At 37.9% G+C, this 21,827-nt stretch overlaps 1 protein-coding gene and 1 long non-coding RNA gene across 27 annotated transcripts in view; one reads left to right on the top strand and one right to left on the bottom strand.

Moving 5' to 3' along the window:
• The window catches only part of ZNF438 (zinc finger protein 438), a 191,102-nt gene that overhangs the window by 96,194 nt on the left and 73,081 nt on the right, over window positions 1-21,827 (bottom strand). For 4 of the 26 annotated variants that reach the window (XM_055543992.1, XM_055543999.1, XM_055543993.1 and 1 more), the window contains one exon: window positions 9,430-9,556. The exons of the other annotated variants lie outside the window; for them this stretch is intronic. The gene's annotated coding sequence lies outside the window, so the exon portion shown is untranslated. The remainder of the gene's footprint in view (window positions 1-9,429; window positions 9,557-21,827) is intronic. 26 annotated transcript variants of the gene reach the window in all.
• On the top strand, window positions 5,993-14,915 carry LOC129625520 (uncharacterized). The gene is made up of 3 exons (XR_008701509.1): window positions 5,993-6,139; window positions 7,025-7,146; window positions 14,747-14,915. It is a non-coding gene; the product is annotated as an uncharacterized LOC129625520 (long non-coding RNA).

The following is a 21,827-nucleotide window of genomic DNA, read 5'->3' as shown; positions in this document are numbered from 1 at the left end:
ACGACTGAGCGACTGAACTGAACTGAATACTCCCTAGGCATTACTTTGTGTCTCACAAGTTTTGATACTGCTCAACATATTTTGACCATGGTTGTATTTCTTTGACCCTTGGATTATTTAAAAGCATACTATTTATTTTCCATGTAAATATAGGCTTTTTTATGTTTCAGTTATATATTTCTAATTTAATTCTACTGTGGAACATATACTATATGTTATCCTTTGAAATCTGTTGAGATTTGCTTTTTGGCTTAGTACATGTTCTATTTTGGTAAAAATTCCTTGCATGCTTGAAAAGAATGTGTATTCTGCAGTTGTTGGGAATAATATTCTATGAATAGCAATAGGTCAAGTTAATAACCTTGTTTAAATATTCTATCACCTTACACTTTTAACAATCATGTTAAAAATCTGCTTGTTACATACACTAGTGGTTGAAAGAAGGTTGCAAAATTCTGCAACTATGATTCGTCTGTTCTCCTTTTTGTCCTGTCAATTTTAGCTTTATGTATTTTCAAGTTATGCTGTTAGGAACATATAAATTTAGCACTGTTCTGTCTTCATACTGAATTGATCATTTATCATTATAGAGCATTCCATAATTCATTTCTTCCGTAAGGACTACTCTGTCTGATATTAACATATGAGATTTCCTTAGTCAGTATTGGTTATAGTGTACCTTTTATTTTTTCCCATATCCTTTTATGTGAAATGTCTTATGTCTTAACTATACATTGTTGTCTTTTTTTAAAAATCTAGTCCAAAAATTTCTGGTTTTAATTGGAAGAAGCAGCCAATTTATGTAATTTAATTATACTTAAAGATACTTTCATGTTATTAATTTTCTATTCATTCCTTCTGTTCTTTTTCTTTTTTTGATACCCAATTTTTAAAATTATTTTATTTTACCTTTGGTAAACTTTTTGTTTAAACATCTTTGTAATATTTCTAGCAATTATCTTAGAGATTAAAAATACTTCCTTGATTTCAGATGACTTCTACCACTTCCTGGGTGAGACAGAAAAATGTTAGTTTAACTTCATTTACACCTACTAGCCCTTTGTTTCACTGATTTTAAATATTTTATTTCTACTTATGTTTAAAGCTCCACAAAACATTAACATTGTTGCTTTCAATGGTCTGAAATCTTTTATATTTATTCATAGGCTTTCCTAGGCTCCTCACTTTTCCTGAGGTCCTATGGCTCATCTGGGATCACTTTTCTTCAGACTGAATAATCCTTTAGTATTATTGCACTATGGTTCTACTTGTGATAAAATCTCCCACCTTTTGTCTAAAAACATTTTTATTCTGCTTTCATTAAAAAAATATTTTTGCTGGGTACAGAGGTTCAGGTTGGCAGTATTTTTCCTTTCTGCATGTATTTACGGATGTCATTCCTTAATGTTCTGATTTTAATAATGTCTGTAGGACAGTCAGCCACCTTACTGCTGTCATTCCTTAATGTTCTGATTTTAATAATGTCTGTAGGACAGTCAGCCACCTTACTGCTGTTCCTTTGAAGGTAGTGGGGCTTACTTCTTTTGATTGTTTCATGATTTTTTCTTTATAGCTGGTTTTCACAAGTCTCACCAAATTGTACCTTGGTGTGATTTTCTTCAAATTAATCTTGCTTGGGGTTCACTAAGTTTCCTGTGCTCCTTGAATTTGTGGATTGCTATCTTTAATCAGTTTGGAAAACCTCTGGTCATTATTTTCTCAAATATTGCTTTTCTCATTCTCTCCTCCGGGGACTCCAACCACATGAATGTTAGATGAAGTGACTTGATCTTATGTCTCCTAAGCTGTTTTGTTCTTTCCATTCTTTTTCCTTTCTGAGATTGTACATTTTCCCACTGAACTGTCCTTTAGTTCACTAGTTCTAGTTATTTATTTTTTGTTGTGCCTACTTTGCTCTTAAACTCAAATCTTAATTTCAGATGTCATATTTTTCAGCCCTAGGATATCCATTTGATTATTTTTTTTAATATTTCCACCTTTCTATTAATATTGTTCATCTTTTCATCCATTTTTCTAACTGCTTCATTTCCTTTAGCACATTTACAACAACTATAAAATATTTGTTTGGTAACTTCTAGATCTGTATCACTGGCAGATCTGCTTCTATTTATCTTCTTTGAACATATATATTTTTTTACTTTTCACATGTCATATAACATTTTACTGTATTCTCAATATTTTGAATGTAATAGCCATAAAACTGTGGCTGACATTATTTTCTCCCAGTGAGGGTCCATCCTTCCCTCTATTAGACTGGTAGGGTAAGGAGCTGTTCACGTCAATCTAATTATTTTACTTCTGGTGTAAAACATCTCAAAGGTGAAATTAATTGTGTTTATTGCAGCTACACCCTAACCCTACCACAAAGAGACTGTCTCCTAAGCACTGCAAGACTGCAGAAGACATCACTGCATATTTCCAGCTTATCTTCCCAACCTCCCATCCTGTCTCAAGGCTCAGTAAACAACCTAGGGGGAAAACCAGCTGTGTGTCTAAAGACGCCCTAGGTTCCAGTTCAATATGCCAGACTATGTGATCACCAAAACTTCCACGGTTTCTCTTTTCCTTCATAGAGTCTCACTTATACAGCAATCTTGATCCTTAGCTAGTGTTCATTTTGAGCAAACACACTCAGGAAAGAGGACTTCTAACAGTCTCATCTCATAGGTGCTCTTCCATTTTTGTTACTTCAGTTCATTCAGTATTCTTTTCATTGATAAGCTCTTCAAAAATATGACTGTGCTTGAGTGACACAAATATTTTGAAACTCCTCCCATTGAGAAGTGAGTACACATGTACTTCTCAAGCTTTGAATCTGAATGGCCTCTTTGACCAATAAAATATGGTGGCTATGACAAGACACCAATTTTTGGGTCTAGAACTTAAGAGACATGGACAATTTTAACCTCTTATATCTAGGAATATATGGAAGGCACTGAACTGCCACTAAAGAGAGCCAACAAATCTGATCGATTAAAAAACAAAAAAATAGCTTTTGTTTTCACCAATTTTTCTCCATTATTTGAATGTTTTATAATATTCTATTTTATTGATTTCTATTTCTTGTTTTCTACCTTGAACTTACTTTGGGTTCATTTTAATTTTCCAGCTTCCAAAAGTGAAAGCTTAGATAACTGGTTTTAGACCTTTCTTCTTTTTTAATATCTGTATCTTAAAGCTATACATTTTCCTCTAATCACAGCTTTTGCTGCATAAATATTGTTCCCATGTGTTTTCATTTTTCACTGAGTTAAAAATATTTTCTACTTTTTCTTGTGATTTCATGGAACCATGCTTTATTTAAAAGTGTGCTATTTAATTTCTAAACATTTGGGGAAGGAATTCTAGATATTCTATTGCTATTCATTTCTAATACAATTTAGAAACAGTGAAAGAACAGGTCCTGCATAGTTTTAATCTTTTAAAATATAATTGAGACTTGTTTTATGATCTAACATATGACCTACCTTGATGAAAATTTCATGTGTTCTTGAAAAGAATGTGTATTCTTCTATTGTTGAGTGCAAGATTCTATAAATGTCAATTAACTCCAACTGGTTAACAGTGTTGTTCCAGATTTCTTTTTTATTAATATTTTGCCTACTTATAAATCAAATGCTGAGAGAGAAGTGTTTGAGACTAACTACAACTGTAGTTTTGCCTATTTATCCTTTATGTTCAAGGGTAACAAGGCAGTGTATGTCACTGTGCTTATTTAACATATTTGCAGAGTACATCATGCAAAACACCAAGCTGGATGAAGCACAAGCTGGAATTAAGACTGCCAGGAGAAATATTAATAACCTCAGATATGCAGATGACACCATCCTTATGGCAGAAAGTGAAAAGGAATTAAAGAGACTCTTGATGAAGGTGAAAGAGGAGAGTGAAAAAAGCTGGCTAAAAACTCAACACTCAAAAAATGGCTCTGTACCAGTCTAGAGAGGTGGGATGGGGAGGGAGATAGGAGGGAGGTTCAAAAGGGAGGGGATATATGTACACCTAGGACTGATTCATGTTGAAGTTTGACAGAAAACAACAAAATTCTGTAAAGCAATTATCCTTCAACAAAAAATAAATACATTTTTAAAAATTGGAAAAAAAAAAAAAAGAAAAAAACGAAGACCATGGGCATCCATCCGGTCCCATCACTTCATGGCAAACAGATGGAGAAAAATTGGCAGATTTTATTTTCTTGGGCTCCAAAATCACTTTGGATGGTGACCGCAGCCATGAAATTAAAAGATGCTTGCTTCTTGGAAGAAAAGCTATGACAAATCTAGGCAATGTATTCAAAAGCAGAGACATTTCTTTGCTGACAAAGATCCGTAGAGTCAAAGCTATGGTTTTTCCCGTAGTCACATATGGATGTGAGAACTGGACCACAGAGACGGCTGAGCACTTAAAAAAAGATACCTTCGAATAGTGGTACAGCAGAAGACTTTTGAGAGTCCCTTGGAGAGCAAGGAGATCAAACCAGTCAATCCTAAAGGAAATCAACCTGAATATTCACTGGAAGGACTAATGCTGAAGCTGAAGCTCCAACACTTTGGCCACCTGATGCAAAGAGCCAACTCATCAGAAAACACCCTGATGCTGGGAAAGACTGAAGGCAGCAGGAGAAGGGGATGACAGAGGATGAGATGGTTGGATGGTATCACTAACTCAAAGGACATGAGTTTGAGCAAACTCCGGGAGATGGTGAAGGACAGGGAAGCCTGGTGTGCTGCAGTCCATGGGGTTGCAAAGAGTCAGACATGACTGAGCGACTGAACAACAACATCCTTTATGTTCTGTAAATTTTTACTTTAAGTATTTTGAAGCTGTTAATGGACTCATAGATATTTAGGATTGTTATTTTTTTGATAAATTGATTCATCATTATGAAATATGTCTCAATATTGCTAGTAATAGTCTCTGTTCTGAAGCCTATGTTGTTGTAATTAATATAGCCAATCCAGTTTTCTTAGTGATTAGTGTTTGCATGGTATATCTTCTTCAATTCTTTTACTTATAACTTGTGTTCATATTTGAATAGGATTTCTTGTGAACAGTATGTAGTTAGTAGGTCTTGCTTTTTTATCTAGCCTGATGATCTGTCTTCAGAGCATTTAAATCATTTATACGTAATGTAACTATTTATATGGCTGAATCTGAAATAATCATCTAGCTATTTTCTAATCTATTCTTTGTTTCCTTTTCGCATTTTTTCTTGCCTTATCTGTGATTGAATATTTTTTAGTATTTTACTTTATCTTCCCTGTTGGCTTATTAGATGTACCTGTTTCTTTTGCAGTTTTATTGCTCTGGTGTTTAAACTACAGAGCTTTAACTTACCACAACCTAAGTTTTAATAATATTTTGGACTTCCCTGGTGACTCAGACAATTTTATCACTTCAGAAATAAGAATTTTACAACAGAAGATACCTATTCCTTTCTTCCTGTCTTTTGTGCTACTGTTACCTTCATTTAACTATAGTAAGACTGTCATCCTGGAGAAGGTAGGTGTAAGCACTCTGACTGACAGCCTCAGCCAAAATTAGCTTTTGAATGATTCTTATCAAAGTACCAGAAATGTAAATATGAAGCTGTCTTAGAGACTTGCAACCAGCTCATCCTTCAGCTGAATGCCACCAACTAACCTCAGCTGATGCTACATGGAGAAGAATAACCACCAGCTGAGCCTGCCCTTTGCATTGACTTACAGACTGTGAAGTACAACAAAATGACTGTTTTTCTAAGACTGTAAGTTTTTAGGTAATTTGTAACAGAATTAGATAACCATAACAGATTCTGGCACATGGAAGTGGGGGCTCTGTAACAAAAATCTTAAAATACTGACATTGGCTTTGGGACCAAGTGGTGAGCAGAAACAGGGAGGTCCTTAAAAACACTGTTAATGAAAGCCTGAAGGACATTAGTGAAAATGTTAACAGATGGAGAAATGACAAGCCCTTTTACACGGTGGTGGAAATTGTGCAATGCTATTCCTTGCATAAAAAAGAAAAGAGAAAACGTGCCCAATAAAGTGGTAGATTTGGCTAAGGAGATTGCCAGGCAGAAGGTCAAAGTATTAATCTCTTCTAGCCTAGTATAATACGGGATTCAAAGAGAAAGGTAAGTTAACAAAAGAACTCTTCCATTTTCAAGCAGAATTTAGAGCTAACAAAAGAACCATTTCACTTTCAGGAATTTAAGGAGCCAGGACTTGCTCTTTTCTAAAACAAAACATTTTCTCGTCCCCATTCTGCCCAGACAGAAAACTAAGATATAGCTTCAAAGTAAAAAGTCAAGTTTAGGGCTGTCAGTAAAGCATGGTTTTGGGACAAAAATTTCTAGAGTGTGACTGTAAAATACCATCATGATTACATGTTATATCTAATTCAGTTCTAAGAATCTTAAGAGTGTATGCCTCATAAGACTATCTTTTCTAGATAAAAAACCTGTAGGAATCTTGAGGGTGTCCCTTTTGGACTCTTTCAAACAGAAAAGCTTCACAGAATCTTATGGGTATCATCTTATAATGCCTGTACTCAGTCTGCAGTAGAAAAAAATATATCTCAAAACAAATGTGAATGTGGCTTCTGTCTAACAGAGTGGGCTATAATTTGATACACAGGAATTTCACAAAGTTTTTAAAAGAATTATGTCAGATAGGGCTGACAGGAGCAGAAAGAGAAAAAAACTGAAAAGATGCTTCTGAACTCTCAAATTTCTACCAGCAGGAAGCAAGGCTGGCAAGACTATCCAGTTGTAAACATGAACCATTTTTTATATAAAATGATGGATGACTCAGAGTTGCTAGAGTGAAGTCAGGAGCCATGGATAATCATTTCCAGGGAGTAAAAATAATGTTAGTAAAGAAATGACAGCATTAGGATTTCAAAATTACTATGAACCAGTGAAAGCTATGCACCTCTTGCTTCCTGATTCTGAGTTGAAATGCTTATTGCAGTGATTCTATGCCTGCCTCTCTAATATATGCCGAATATGTCTCTTGAGGCAACTACACCAGGCGAGCTTTCTGCACGTTTGGACCTGACTTAAATGACAAGGTCCTGGACCTGAAGCTTGAGAATAAAGCCATAGACGGATGACAACTTCGGATTCTCAGAAGGGGCTGAGTAAGTACATTTAGAATATAGGAGGAATGTAAATCATCTGTGGCCAGAGGGTGAACTGTAGCAGAGTAAGATGGCCACACATTCTCTGATACCTCTTCCACTGAGAGGCCACTCTATGTCCCATCTCACTGAAACTGGGGGGCTCTGGCACTGCTTTGACCAACACAATATGGTAGAAGTGATGTGGGGCCAGTTTCCAGTTTTAGACCTTCCTCTATAGCACCATCCTTCCCATCTCTTGGAAAATTCTCTCTAGGAGTCCTAAACCACAATAGGACAAGTCTGACTCCCTTGAGACTCTGCTAAAAAGGTCATATAGACACATCTTCTACCTTTGTCCACACACCATATATGTGCATAAAGATATCCTAGATCCTCCAGAGCATCTAATCCATCTACCAAATGAATACCATCCAGTTATCTTAGTCAGTGCAATGTGGAATAGAAAAATTACCCAACTGAGACTTGTCTGAACTCCCAACCCACAGAACCATGAGCTATCCAGAACAAACCACTCAGTGTTGAGGCAATTAATTATGTAATAACAGATCACTAAAATAATGTTATTTTGTAATTTACCTAGGCTGTTGCAGGACTCACAATGTCCTGTGTCTAGCCTCTACTACCAAACTGGAAAAGGAAGCCTAAACCCAGATCTTACTCAGAAGTAATTTGCAAAGTTCATTATAAGGTAAAATTATTTGTTAGAGATAAAAAGGCCAATATTCTCAGAGATACTATAAAACAATTTTCCAAACATGACAAACTTCAACCAAGTTGCTGCAATGAAAACCAACCATTTTCATCTTACTAAATAAGCTACTGTTTGTATATAATTAAGCCAAAACATGCACACACAGGTTGTCCTTTAGTTCATTTAACAAATGCTTATTTAGACTCTTACTCGTGATTAAAACACAACAAGAATTACAAATATAAAATTAACACCATTTGTAGTAGTCTCAAGCAGTGATTTAAAAAGAGGACATAAAAAATACTGGTGTATTAACATAAATTACGAAGTCCAGACCAGGTAGTAGCCGTTACTAAGGGGATAACATATATGTATAACGCACACGTGTATGTGTATGTGCATGTTGACATTCCTATCTTTGTAAACGGGAGAGTGCCTGGTGCCAGTGTGTGCATATATGCGTGTGTGCTCAGTCTCTGTGCAACCCCACGGACTGTAGCCCATCAGGCTCCTCTGTTCATGGGATTCTCCAGGTAAGAATACTGGAATGAGCTGCCATGCCTTTCTCCAGGGTGTCTTCCTGATCCAGGAACTGAACCTGCATCTCCTGCATCTAATGCACTGAAAGAGGACTCACCTGATTCTCATTCAGGGCTCTCAGCCCATATCCATTCTGATGGCCTTAAGCTGACTGGTGTAAAGCACCTATTTGTGGAGAAGCCTAGACTCGAGGTGGCAGGACCAAGGTCGTACACATCTTTGCAGAACACATCATACCAGGCACGATGCTGTGTACGTCATCATTCTCTAAGCATCTCTAAGTATTTGTCCACTGATTAACATTACTATTCAGTGCTCTAGGATGGTCCTAAGGAATAACTATTTAGGAGAAAATATAAGCATTCTTCCATCATTAGAATAATAAATGGGCTTACTGGTATTAGGAAATATTAACAGACTATAATTTAAGTAATTTGTGACTAAATGTCATTTTTCTCTATGACTGAGCAGTGCCACAGTTAGCCAGCCAGGTGGAAAGCACTTAAGGACTTGGACACAGACTGTTGTGAGGAATTAACTGTCTAATAACAAAGAACTCTGAACAGGATCTATCATTAGAGATGAATTGGAAAAATGAGAGTTAAACTATTAGACACGTGCTTAATGACACACATACAGACCAATTTAGAATCTACACAAGTAATGTCTACTTCACATGTATTCAAACAAATCTCTACTGAAAGCCGTCCATGTGACAGGCTACCTCAGGCTCTGGGAAACTGAAAGGAGAATGAGAGACAACAACGAGTCACATTGGCTTTCTAAGGCAGATCCAAACGAAATCAATCTAAAAGTTCCTCTACCTGCCTCCATGGGAAGCCATGGATAAGGTGCATAAAAAGTACTTTATCTCACTGCCTGAAGCCATGCAAACAGTCTACTTGGCCTAAACACCAGCAAACTTTAATTATCCTGGAAACTCCTTCCAAGAGACATTGTTTCATTTCTGTCCATCCCTGAATCCTTAGGTTCCCAAGTTGGATGGTGGGAACACGGCAATGTGCTCCAAGCAACAGGAGCAGGCTTACCCTGAGCTGTGTTACAGGGAAGCTCCTCACGGATGAGGCCAGGGCTGGAATAGGTACTGTGTCCCTATCCATCAGTAGCTGCTGACACATACAGTGCTTCACAGGAACATGTCATTTGCTCCCAAAACTTTAGGGGGAAAGGGAAAAATAGAAAACCTTTTGCCAACCACAAAAATATACATTTTAAAAGTTGTGGAACAAAAATGAGCTGCTATATACTTTAAAAACCAGACAAAAAGTAGAAAATGAATACCACCCTACGCTCAGCTACTACGTCCTGAATTCAATTGAAGCAGAAATGTTGCCATTTCAGCTAAGTGGCTTTACATGATGTAACTAAAAACACTCTACCGATCACATAAGCTAAAAGTAAGATGGTGGCATCAAAATTTACCCTTTTCCAATCAGAACCCACTTTTCAAATGTGCTTTTAGAAGGAAAAAGGTAATCTCCACTAGATCCAAAGGGCTTTGGTTTACCTAGAAATTCACCAGTCCAGGAATCAAAAGATTTTTAAATCTAATATGACAACAGATTTGGTTGTTGGCTGCTAATGTGAATTTTAAAACTAATCCGTTAGTGCTCTGTTCTTGTTTTAAATCAAAGGCATTTCTTCTGGGCTGCAAATTAATGAGAACAGCTAGCCTATCGCATGGACCAAGAAGGGGTTTCTAATCTTTAGAAGCAGGAGGTCCCCCTACATACATGATCACCTGGGACAAACTTGGCTAGCGCAAACTGGTGAGAAGGTTATAGGAGCCTGGGAATGTTTAACATCAAGAGAGGAATTACAGCTCAGTAAGATCAGAGGGAATTACACAGGAAATGTGAACAGTAACCCTTTCATATCTCCGTGCCCGCTTCCACTGCCTGTGTGATAAATGAGGTCCTACAGCCACCCAGCTATGTGAATACACAAGCCAACTGCAGAGGGGGCCTGGGAAAAAGCCATTTTATGCACACACACACAAACAGCACAGCATAAATTTATGATGACATGATAAAATCATGTCCCTCCAGAAAAAAAGCCTTTAGCCTTTCTAACTTCCACATATGCACTCCATCACTGCCTTATCCAACAAGAGCCCTAAGCAAAAGTCCCAAAGAAACTTGAAGAATCAGGCGGGGGTGGGGAGGATGGAAGATTTGGCAGACTCTTCACAAGTAGGGAAACGTGGCTCCTCTGAAGCTGACCAAACAAACAGGTCTCCACCCTGGCTTATGTTTAAACATCTTGTTCCTAGTCAGTCTGTAGGGAAAACATTCTTTCCACAATAAATAATATGCAATCAAATCGGAAAATTCTTACCCCATCCTTTATCTACTCTCTGTAGAAGTTTCTTCTGTACTGTAAGCCAGAAGCTTAGAGAATTCAACTGATTGCCAACTATTTTTTTAAAGAGTTGCTTAGGTATAGTCAAGGCACGTTAAAATATTTCTAGTTGCTAATTATGGAAAAGCAAATGTGACTTGCAGATTCTGGACTCCTTCAGAGACCCCCCTGGTTAGGATCTCAAGAAGCAAAGCTACTCTAGCCACAACTGCCTCTGAGAAAGGAGGAAATGTTCAGCTTCTATAAATAGGTGAGTCTGAAAGAGATTCATTAAAAAATAAAACAACAACAAACAACTAAAAAACCCCATGGTGCTCAAGACAGTAAGAATACATAGGGGGAGTAAGATAAAATGAAGGGGAAAAGTGCTATCTTCAGTGGTCTAAGTCTAAAGTATGGAATGGAATTTTACAGGTTACCCTGAAATAAGATTTCACTTTTTCCATTGGTATAACCAGGTTAGGGACGGTCTACCACAAAGAGTAGGTCAAGAAACCAATGAAAGTGAATACAGAGATGACAAAGCAAATCACCAATGAAAATTAAAAGGCTTGGATTTTTGGAACTATCCAGAAGAGGGAACAGTAAAACGAGAGAATTTTTTTTCAGCAGTGTGCCTCCTCCAAAGTACACATATCTTCCTCAAGCAGCAAACTATACCAGTAGCGATCCTGTATGGTGACTGGTGGGCTTTCCTGATGGCTCAGTGGTAAAGAATCTGCCTGCTAACGCAGGAGATGTGGGTTCCATTCCTGGGTGGGGAAGATCCCCTGCAGAAGTAAATGTCAACCTGCTCCAATCTTCTCACCTAAAAATCCCATGGACTGGCAGGCTGCAGTCAAAAGGGTCACTCAAAAGAGTCAGACACACACACACACAGGGTGAGTGGCAGGCCACACACACACGCAGGACACCCACGCAGGACACCCACACGGGACACACACACACAGTGAACGGCAGGTCTCCCAAAGAGCAACTGAGATTTTCACAGCTTCTAAGCAAGGATCAGTTCTCATCACAGCCTAGACCAAATGGAAAATCAATGGCGCTCTCTCCTTATCCAGAATTGAGAGCTGACTTGGAAGGTCTCTTCATCATTTTAACCCCATGTCTCCTTATGACAAACATAAAAAAACCTCATGCCCTCTTTGAATGATGAGATTTGAGGATAACTTAAGTGTTGCAACCAAAAAGAAGACACAAGCAAGGTAATTTCTGATGGTTTTTTCAAACCATGTTCTACTGCAACAGAATTTATTAACAAATACTTTCCTATATAGACAGATATTAATTAACACCTATTTACTTTTCAAGACAAAAAGGCCAAAATTTTACAAACGCTATGTATTAATTACAATGAAAAGATATTTATTGGGACACTGGGCATGTCTCTTCTCCTTGAGTTACTGCAGATGATCTTTTCAGTTCTTACACTAGGCCTGAAGAAATGCTGGCTGTACTTCAATGTTTGTTTAGGCCTTCCCTGGTGGCTCAGACGGTAAAGAATCTGCCTGCAGTGCAGGAGATCTGGGTTCGATCCCTGGGTCAGGAAGATCCCCTGGGGAAGGGAATGGCTACCCACTCCAGTATTCTTGCCTGGAGAATCCCATGGGCAGAGAAGCCTGGTGGGCTACAGTCCACGGGGTTGCAAAGAGTCAGACATGTCTAAATAACTAACACTTTCACATTCAGCAATAGGGCCCCAGCTCCTACCCTGAAGATTACAGAGCTCTGATATGGTGTTCTCTTCCATGGAATAAAGGACAGAGGAAAGCAGGTTACATTCTCAGGACAGAGGCAACAGTGAAAAAGGCAAACTGCAGACGACCTCGACACCAGTTCAGATGACAAAATGACAGAAGCATCACCCGATATTTGCACATTCACACAACGCTTCACAATGTATAAGACACTTCATGTAATTTCACCTCACAACTTTACTAAGTGGATATTAAGAAGAAGAGGGCAGCAGAGGATGAGATGGCCGGATAGCATTACTGATTCAATGGACATGAACTTGGGCAAACTCCGGGAGATAGTGAGGGACACAGAGGCCTGGCGTGCTGCAGCCCATGGGGTCACAAAGAGTCGACACGACTTAGCAACTGAACAACACAAATGGATATTATTATCATTTCACTGAAATATCACTAAGTGGCCTTTTCAAGGTTTCCCAGCTAGCTGAGCAGCAGAGCTGAGATCTAAACCTTCTGACAGCTGTCCCAGATAGTAAACATCTTTATTTTGTCAAGAAATCTTGAAAATATCTTTATCCAAATTCTAAAGTCAGAGTACACATAATAAGCAGATTTTTTTTTTTTCCTCAACCCACCCAACAACCACTCCCTGTCTACAAACTGCCATAAAAATGATCAGAGTTTCTGCGACTGTAGCCTTTTACCAGCATGGCCAAGAGCACAGTGAAAAGCATCTTTCAAAATTTAACCTCTGTGTATACCCTATGACTGATTCACATTGATTTACAGCATAAACCAACAAAGCAACTATCCTTCAAGCAAAAATAAATTAATTAAAAAAAAAATCCTGCTCACACCTAGGACTTGTACCCTATAGTTGACCCCCAAATAAGGACATCATCACAGGCATGGGCTCTGAAAATCATTAACTACTGAGGAAATGTCTGGGGTGCCTGTTCTTCCTTTAGGATGAGTCAAACATGACACATGTACGACCAGCTCATTCCTGAAAGGTGAGCATACCCCCAGCCTCTGGCTTAGCAGAGACACATACCTCTGGGGCTGGCTGGAGAGACCAATGGTACAGAAGAACGAATCTCACAGAAATAAAAGTTATATTCTTAACAATTAAAAGCAATCATTCTGTTTTATTTTTGAAGTTGTACTAAAGAGTGATGATTAAATTACATTAGTAATTTAATGTAAATGTGAGATAGAATAACATTGGAATTTTACTCATATAAAATCAGTTTTTACTCACCTCTGAAGCCTATTATGAAGACTGGGAGACAAAACACATGAAAGATGCTAAACATCTTGCCTAGCACATAGTAACTACTCAGTAAATGTCAGCTGTGATCAGCAACATTACTGCTGTTAAACACAAAAGGTATAATGGAAGGTCACACTTAAGTGAACCAGCAAAACGTAATACATTTGTGGGTTATTGTTTAACACCTACACAAAACACAAGTATCTCTTCTAGACATACAAATACATGTATTTAAGTATTCAGAACAAGATTCGGAAGAATAAATGGCAAGAGATGACCCTGGGACTGAGATGGTCAAAGGTAACTTAAATCTGATGTTTAAGGCTTTAAAAAAAAATTATGTATTCCTTGTATCAATAAAATTAATTTTAAAGAAAGCAAAATAGAATAATAAAATTATACAAAGTATTACTGTATTTTCTTCAATTGCATAGCTGATTTCAGTATTACATGAAAAAGTTTATTTTATTTGTAGATAGGGTCCAAGTGAGGTTCTAAAGCTCCTGTTCTTTACTAACACCATTCAAGCTTTATATCACAGACTGCTTTCAACAATCTTCCTAATTACAGTCCTGTTCACCAAACTTAAAATAACTGTCTGTGCAAAAAAAAAAAAAAAAAACTTCCTTACAGTTTTATTAATTTTTAAAACCATTCAATGTATTTAATTAAGATCCAAGGAGGCTTTCAATATCCAAGAAGCCCTACATCAAAACAGCTTTACATAAAACAATTACCTTTTTGCCTCACATTCTATGTGTGTTTATATCTCATAAACCACATACAGAAAGTCAAATTGTGGATTCATTTTAAGGCCAAAGAGTTGCCTACTTAAAACCATCATACAATTTCCAACATCTTGAGGGTTGCTCTAATTAAAAACCTCTCCTCCTAGGCTCTTCCTAACTTCTAATTCTTTGTCTGTACCATTTTGATGCTGGTTTTAAAATTCTAACTTTCCTTCTCGTTCACAATCATAACTTTGACTTTTTCATCCCATTCTTCTTCCTCCAGATCACCTAAATGGGAGCCTGTAAATTGTACTCAAACCAGGTCACAAAAGCTCTTATTAACTTTCTCAGAGGAGCAAATAGCAGGCCTCCTGTGGTTCAGGCATGGAAGGACCACAGGCCCAACCAGCTGGGACCCTGCAATTTACAAATCCAGCTTATAAATTAAAGACCTCTAGTGCTGTAAAAAGGGACAGACATTTCAACAGATGAGAAGACAGAGAAAGCAGCCTCTTATTTGACCAGGAGGACATTAAGCTGAACAGAAAACCCCACCTCAAAGAGCTGTGGATTCAGTGTTTGTGGGAGGCAATGTGATCTCTTTTAGATATATTTATAATTCAAGTAAGCCTTTCTCTGTAAATAAATGGGGGATAGTATTTGATCAAAAGGGATCTTTCTATAATTTCAAATAAAAAATTCTAGGTATAATTTGTATAGTTTGTATATACATACTGTGAAAATTCTTAAAAGAGATGGGACTATCAAACCACTTTACCTGCCTCCTGAGAAACCAGTAGGCAGGTCAAGAAACAACAGGTAAAACAGACATGGAACAAAGGACTGGTTCAAAACTGAGAAAAAAGAATGTCAAGGCTGTATACTGTCACCCTGCTTATTTAACTTACATGCAGGGTAACATGCGAAATGCTAGGCTGGATGAAGCTCAAGCTGGAGTCACGATTGCTGGCTGAAATATCAATAACCTCAGATATGCAGGTGACACTACCCTTATGGCAGAAAGCGAAGAGGAACTAAAAAGCCTCTTAAAGAGGGTGAAAGAGGAGAGTGAAAAAGCTGGCTTAATTTGGCAAAACTAATACAATTATGTAAAGTTTAAAAATAAAATAAAATTAAAAAAAATAATAAAAAAAACCCTCAGCACTCAAGAAATGAAGATTATGGCATCTGTCCCATCACTTTATGGCAAATAGGAAACAGTGGAAACAGTGACAGATTTTATTTTCTTAGGCTCCAAAATCACTGCAGATAGTGAATACACCCATGAAATTAAAAGATGCTTGCTCCTTGGAAGAAAAACTATGACAAACCTAGACGGTGTATTAAAACACAGAGACATCACTTTGCCAACCAAGGTCCGTCTAGTCAAATCTATAGTTTTTCCAGTAGTCATGCATGGAGAGTTGGATCATAAAGAAGGCTGAGTGCCAAAGAATAGATGCTTTCAAATTATGGTGCTGGAGAAGATTCTTTAGAGTCCCACGGACTGCAAGGAGATCTAGCCAATCAATCCTAAAGGAAATCAACCCTGAATATTCATTAGAAGGACTGATGCTGAAGCTGAAGCTCCAATACTTTGGCCACTTGATTCGAAGCGCCCACTAACTGGAAAAGAGGCTGTTGTTGGGAAAGATTGAAGGCAGAAGGGGGCAACAGACAATGAGATGGTTGGATGGCATCACCGACTCAATGGACATGAGTTTGAGCAAACTCTGAGAGACAGTGAAGGACAGGGAAGCTTGGTGTGCTGCAGTCCATGGGGGTCTCAAACAGCTGGACATGACTTGGCAACTGAACAACAAGTTGTTATACGTAAAGCACTAAACTGTGTCCAACACAAAGCAAAGCACTGTACAATTCTGGGCTATTACTATTTTTAACATCAGGAATGTGTACCTCTGGGGCCAGAAAGTTAATGAGCACAGCTTACAACAACCACTGAAGGAACAGGTGCCTTGAGACTGCTTAGTTCTTTTCTTAGAGCAAGTTCAAATTTCCTGCATCATTCTCTCCTGTGCATTCTAACTACTGATGTCTTCCTACATGTCTCTGCACAACTGGTGCTCTGCATACCTGGTGATGCATCTCACTGTGAATTCTAAATGTCTCGAGAACAGAGACTCTATCTACTTCACCTGTAGTCTCGACATCTAATGCAGCATCTCCAGAGTAACTGCTCTATAAAAACCCAGTGGAAACACAGTATTAGCCATCTATCCATCAACCTCATTCAAGTTCACTTCCTGTGAACAGAGGCTACTGAATGTTGGTCTCTGCACCCCAGAGGCCTACCACACAGTGGCACTTAATAAAAGCCTACCAGCTACATTTTTTATCCAAGTTTCAAATTTATTATGCATTTTATTTGACTTATTCACAGCATCTATTTACTGAAAAAAAAAAAAAAAAAGGCATTTCTGAAATGAAATGATTCTCTTTTTTTTCTCCCCCAGAAGCTCTTCATAGAGCGGGAAATAAAACTTTTCAATAACTTTTTAGTCCTCAGAGTGATGACTACAGCAAAGAGAAGCAATGATCTTTTCTCCACACTATTCTGGATGGCGCCTTTGTGGGAATCATCCTCCAGAACTGAGCCAAAACAAAGCCCTTCTTCAGAAACAGTCACCCTTTGACAGTTGCACAGATTTCATTCAGTCAGTGCTGTGTCCGTGCTCTTTCACAATTGTGACATGTTCATTATCTGAAAACTCTCTCTGCCCACCCTACTTGTGATCATGCCCAGCTCAGTTTTTGACAAAAAGCCAGCTTGGGCAGCCCCCATTGCTGACCTTGTGAAACAAGATTTCAGTGTAAACAGCTTTTGGACCACTCAGGAGCTCATCAATGAAGGATCTTCACTGTGACCTTCAGGTCTGATGCCTGCTTGTGAGACAAGCTGGGACCTGGGACCCTTTGCTACAGGGCTCACACCTGGACAAAAGTCCCCTCAATCCACAAAATAGAAAAAAACTATAAGGGACTAAAAATAACTGTGTGCATGTATAGCTAGGGGAAATTATGGACAAGAAGATACACAAAGACCAAAAAGAACCCAACTGCCACTTCTGAGGAGGGAGGAGCAAGAGCAGAGTGTTGGGACCAAAAGCAGGGTACTGCACACATGCTCCCTGCACGCAACACCACCAAAGGGGTGGGCAAAACACCCAAGCCACCCCTCTGGCCCAACTCCTGGACCTGCTGCCCCTACCCTCACCCCATATAAGGAACTAGTTCAACCCACCTCAGGAAGCAAGCAAGGGCATATGTTATTTTCTCTGCCCTCAGCTGTAGCAGGGGCCCCAATAAAGCCTTGCCTGAATTTCTCATCTAGCCTCTTATCAACTTCTGTTGATTTGGAAAGGCCAAAAACCATGGTCTGTAACAGCTGAAGGTCACAAGGCGGATCTATCTCCCAGGACCCTCAGTCTCAAGACACACACACACACACCAGGGACAAAGGCAAGAACCTTGTGGGAGTCTAAATAAATATCTTAGTTTTCTCAGGGAAAGATGGTAATTTCACATTCCTCTGAGTCATTCTATCAGCAGATTACTTCCAGGTGTTTTAAGTGGGACAGTCCACCCAACGTGTGTCACTTGCTAATATTAGGTCAGGTCATAAGTACACGAGTCACACATGATCCTTCTAGTTCTCCTTACTCAAGGTAGTAAGAGAAGTGATTTATTCCTCTTGACTGTACAAGACGAAATGAAGCTGACTTCCCTACTTAAATGAAATTAAAAATAAAAATGCTGTCAAGTGGAAACTCCCTGGTTATCCCTGGTGCCCTGATCAAGCATGGAGTTTCAAAGTTAGAAAGCATCTTGAAGAGTCATCTTTCTCATTTAACAGGTCGAGCCTGAGGCCCAGAAGAGCTGAGAGGTTTGCCATGGTCACAAAGGAAAACAGAACCAAAGCTAGAATAAGTCTTCCTGCCGCCTCAGCCCATTTGCTTTCCACATACCACACAGACATGAGTCGCTGGCCAAGAACTTCACCCTGATCCGCAGCCCTGGAGAGACTGTTCTCAGCTTCCCCTCACTCCCTGCATCTTGGTAGTCCAGCTACATAATTATCAGTTAAAAAAAATATGAGAAAGACAAGTCTTCCCTCGCAAAGTAACTTAGCAACATCATTATTTTCTTAAAGATATTATCTCTTGCAACTGCTACAGGCTTGTTCCCTCCACACTATTTCCAGACAAGGCTGCATGTCCTTCAAGAGCCACTTCCCTAAATAGTCCTCAAGTATATTCTGAAAAACATGGGAAAGCCCCATATACAAGCACACTTATTATAGAGACAGAATGGAGATGACGTCCACTTGAGAAGGTCAGAGGGCTAGCAGCATCCAAGGTAGGGAAAAAGCCTATCAGAGTGTCAAGCAAAAGGACAGACTCTGACACTGAGCAAACATTAGTGAGCATGTAAATGCCATGCCCTGTGCTGTGGATACAGTAACTGACAGGGACAGCACAGAAAACAAGATCATCGGTAAAAAATATTCCCCACCCATCACCATGAAATCCATTATATTTAATAATCCCAAACACAGTCTCATCAAATACAAAATTTGATATATTAACTTAAAGTTTGATTTTTTTTCAATTTCTTTTTCCCCCTGGAAAAATCTATATAGGTACTATATAGATTTAAGGTTTCAAAGAAGTCTTTTCAAAGCAGGCAAAAGGGGAGAATGGCATTGAAACATGTAAAATATCATGTATGAAACGAGTTGCCAGTCCAGGTTTGATGCACGATACTGGATGCTTGGGGCTAGTGCACTGGGACGACCCAGAGGGATGGTATGGGGAGGGAGGAGGGAGGAGGGTTCAGGGTGGGGAACATATGTATACCTGTGGCGGATTCATTTTGATATTTGGCAAAACTAATACAATTATGTAAAGTTTTAAAAATAAAATAAAATTTAAAAAATAAATAAATAAAAAATAAAATAGAAAAAAAAAATCAAAACCAAATTAAACAAAAACAAAATTTAAATCAAACAGTAAAAAGTCTAAAACATAATGGAAAAATCAAAGACATTATAACAAAAACAAGATCAATGAAATAAAATCAATTAAAGATCAATTTTGATAATAAATATAAACGAGTTATAATATCTGTTAAAAGACAAAGTTTCTTCCCAATAGGTTAAAAAAATCCAGCTATGCTCCAGTTATAGAAAACATATCTTAAAGAAATGACAGAAAGATAAATAAAGGATAAATATAAATAAAGATAAAAAAAGGATAGATATAGTAAGAAATACAGAGACATATAAACTGAAGTAGCATATTAATGTCAGCTAAAACACAAAGCATAAGATATAAATTAGGAAAAAAGTCACATTATTCTGATAAAAGGTACAATCCTCAACTGAGCTGCTGACAATTAAGTAACACATGAACACAGATATCAGAACAGACAGAAATATAAAGAAAAATTAATGGAAGAAATCACTGATTTATATCTCTAAACCTTTATTAGATCAGATAAAAAAATAATTATAGAAAAGTTAAGTAACACAATAAATAAATATTTTGGTATCTTACCAAGAAGGCAACTTCTTTAAAAAGATCTGTGGAATTTTACCAGAATTGATCATAAATTAGCCCATAAACACATTTAAAAATTAGAAAAGCTGAATGCTGTGTCTCCATTTACTAATAATTAGTACCTAAAGTTTAAAAGTAACTCATAAATTTGAGAAACACTCTCCTAAATAACTACTGGGTCAAAAAGAACTATTGGCATGAAATCATATACTATTTTATAAATTATTTTACTTGAGAATACACACCAAAATATATTGGCTATGACCAAACAGCACACAGAGAAAAACTTAAAAATCTTAAATGCTTTCCAATTTGTCCAATTTGTCTTAGGGTATAAACTTTCTGCCATAACAGAAAGACTCAAAAATACAACAGCCAAAATTAGAGACTTTTCTTTTTCCTGTCCCAGTGTGGGGTACAGGGAGAGGTGTGTGTCACAAGATCATTCAGGGACCCAGGCTGGCTCCATCAACTTCCACGTGGCTTCCATCTCTGGACCGACATAGTCTGCTATGCCTGATGTTACACCTTAGCCAGCAGGAAAGGAAAAGAGAAAATCTAGGTTAAGCGGCTTGTCCTTAATGAGGTGACCTTAAACACATCACCAGTCACCTCTCCTTAGTCCAAAGCCACACCCTGCTGCAAGAGAAGCAGAGAAATGTTGATTTTAGAAGGATAGCCATGTATGTGCTCAGGCAAAATCTAGGAGTTCTACTCCTAAAAGTAAGAACAGATTCTAAGGGACACTGGAATATCTTCCACATAGTCTTATCAGTTAAAAAAAAAAAGAAAAGAACAATAAAAGAAAACTAAGAGTGGATTGTTCATAATTACTTCATTCAGCTGGATTCTTCTTAGTGCCAAAGATATTATCAATTAAAGAAATTAAAAAGGTATGTCAATGAATTCCAAGGATGCTAGGGTCCCATTCCAATAAATCAAATCATAGGTTAACTAAACTGATTTATCTACTCTCTTTTCATGTTTAAGGATATTTAACTCATGTATTATTATTTATATTGTGTATACTGGTTTATCTAAATGGAATTTTGGGGTCAACTCAGCCTTACACAGAGGTCTTCTAACATTAGACAGAAGTTAACCTTTTGTTGGGCTTCCCTCATAGCTCAGTTGGTAAAGAATCTGTCTGCAATGCAGGAGACCTGGGTTCGATTCCTGAGTTGGGAAGATCCCCTAGAGAAGGAAATGGCAACCACTCTAGTACTCTTGCCTGGAGAATCCCATGGACAGAGGAGTCTGGCAGGCTGCTGTCCATGGGGTCGCAAGAGCCAGACACGACTTAGCAACTAAACCACCACCAACAGCCTGTTGTTAGTAAAATAACGTTCAAATTTTTGGAATTTTTTCGAAACAACATTATTGAGATATAGTTTATATACAATAAAATATGTACATTTTTAGTGTACATTTCAGTGAATTTTATAAACACATATATAGCCATATAATCACCACCACAGTCAGGATATAGAACACAGGGACCAAACCAAAAGATCCCCTTGTGCCTCATCCAAGTCAATCACACTCCAGTTTCAGCTGCAAACGACAATGTGTCTGTTTATTGTCACGACAGATTAAATTTTTTTTCCTAGTATTTTTGGTATAATAGTTGTGGGTAGTAAATGGAATCACAGAGCTTGTATTCTTTTGTGTCTGGCTTATTGAACTCAGCATAATGTTTCTGAGATTCATTCATGTTGCTAAATGTATTACTACCTTAAGTTCTGAGTAGTATACCCCTGCATAGATATGCCACAACATGTTCAT

This window comes from Bubalus kerabau, chromosome 13 (assembly GCF_029407905.1).
Source record: "Bubalus kerabau isolate K-KA32 ecotype Philippines breed swamp buffalo chromosome 13, PCC_UOA_SB_1v2, whole genome shotgun sequence".
In the NCBI taxonomy this organism is placed as follows: domain Eukaryota; kingdom Metazoa; phylum Chordata; class Mammalia; order Artiodactyla; family Bovidae; genus Bubalus; species Bubalus kerabau.
This window is presented reverse-complemented; position numbering and strand designations above follow the sequence as displayed.